Source organism: Mastigoproctus giganteus, chromosome 10 (assembly GCF_048544385.1).
Source record: "Mastigoproctus giganteus isolate SK-2022 chromosome 10, ASM4854438v1, whole genome shotgun sequence".
In the NCBI taxonomy this organism is placed as follows: Eukaryota; Metazoa; Arthropoda; class Arachnida; order Uropygi; family Thelyphonidae; genus Mastigoproctus; species Mastigoproctus giganteus.
In genome coordinates this window covers 177,257,630-177,259,906 of record NC_143584.1, presented here as the reverse complement: position 1 = coordinate 177,259,906, position 2,277 = coordinate 177,257,630, and positions in this window count along the sequence as shown.

Genomic DNA, 2,277 nt, shown 5'->3' with positions numbered 1-2,277 from the left:
CGCAAATGCTGACTTCCAGCGGGATCGCTGTTCACGCGACCTCCCGTTCAACGTCCTCTACCCGCATGACGAAGGCATTTCGGACCCTGCAATGCTATGTAATTCCGATTCGTCTTTGTGCCCCCTACACCTCCTTCAAGTTTGTCGCACTGGTAGTGAATCACCCTGTATAAACAATTAAGACTTACTTTTCTTGTATATTTAACAACCCTAACACAACCCTTGAAGTTTTTTAGGCTCTCTTCCCTGATATTAGCTACCCGCTCACGTGAAACGTCTTTTCCCCCAGAACATCTAGATAATACGTCCAGTTGGGGTAACAGATAAGAACTCTTAAGGTATGTGCACGAGTTACTGTGACCAATATTATCAGATAAACGCGTGTCACTATTACTCAAACCCCCCCTAACTAGCAATTTCCCTGAACCTTTAATGTATCCTCAATAATACTGGCAAAAACTTTTGCACCACCTTTGTTTAAGTGTATCCCGTCTCTACAAAACAAATTCCTTCTACCTACAAGTGTAGGCCATGCTGATAGAAATTTACCCCCTAAAGCCTTGCAGAATCCTTCAAGTCTTGAGTTAATTCACAAGGCTTGCAGAGTCCTTGCAGAATCCTTCAAGTCTTGAGTTAATTCACAAGGCTTTTAACATATAATCCCTCCTATCGTGTCTAGGCAGAATTGCAGACAGACATTGTGGCCTAGCTCGCGGCATTTCCTCAACAGGGTCCTGTATTTTTCCAACAAATCGTCAGATGGTGTACGTTTAATGTCATTAGTCCCCACATGAATAATAATATTCTTTTTACCTTAAAGTGTGACAATCTGTTGGTGACATCATTAATAGTTGCTCCCGGCAGACATACCCTGGTTCTACTCCACCTATCCTTATTACAAAAAATATTCCCCGTTTCCCTGAAAATGGAGTCTCCTAATAAAACAAAGTCCTTTTGAACCAGAGTAGTTTGCACTTCGGTTTTCTGTTTTGAGGCCCGATTCGTGTGTGCATCACTTGGTAGATTGCTGGAGTCTTGAGTCCCTGACGAGTTCCCAGATGCATTATCCTCGATGGCAAGCACCCGTTTTTTCAATGACTCAAATTGTTCCATCAGTGCACCAAATTGTAATTTAAGATCGGTGCACTCCTTACATTGATCACGAAGAAAAGATTCCCCAGGTGAGCTATGATTAGTCACCAGGTTAACCTTGGAAAACATTCTAGAGGTTCTGAAACAGATTAAATCATGACTCACCCGTAAATCGCCATCGGCTATTTCCGTGTGAGTCACGATACCCTGTGACGTGTATCTTCACAGGGTATTGTGATCGGCAGATCTCGTAATTACCATTATAAAATTAACTAAATATCAATGAAAATTTTTTAAAAAATGATATCTATAATATTATAAAAATCAAACTATTACAGAAAAACCTATAACAAAATAATCCAATAATATACTAAATAAATCAAATATTTAAAAGCAATAATCAACAGTAATCCAATCCATTAAACTGAAGAGCCCTGAACACTCGAAAATCAATTTAGAGACAGAATATACTTAGGATTCATGGCCTTAGTTGCATTGTAGCTTAACACACACCATCCAAGGATAACGCCTCTCTCAAAATCAACCTGTCGGGCTCTACATACCATGAGGGTATCTGGAGCCCTCATTTTTTTTCATATATACCGGTATTAATAGGCGTTCCAGGATACTTTTCTGGATTCTAGAAACATACATAGTGCAATCCCTATGCAATTTATCATCACACTTATGATGATATTTTGCTGACATCACTCATGGTTAAAAATAAATTAAGTAAAGACAAGAAAAACACTTGTTTGATATTATACATCAGAACAGTTATATTCATTTAATTATTTAATACTTGCTAATAATTTTGAAATAAAAGCAGCACGTCTTAAGAAACCAGGGGAGGAGGAGGAACGAGGCGTAATGATATCTTGCATCGTCTCTGTTACCAAGCAGTTGTTGCATACCACATGGAGCTTGGTGAGCATCTAAAAATTCCAAATACACATAGTCCTGCCAAACTAGGGTAGGCATGGAAATTTGGAAGAACGAAGTAAAGAAAGACCTGAAATAAATTAGTTTTCTTCACCAAGTAACAGATTCGTTCCGGTTGTATAAGTTCGTATTCTCAAAGTTCAGGGTGAGCACAATGTAGTCTGATATGCACACTTCATATAGGCTATCCATCGGTCAACTTCCATTCTCTTTGAAAGCAGTTCTAAAGACACTGTGCTGGAT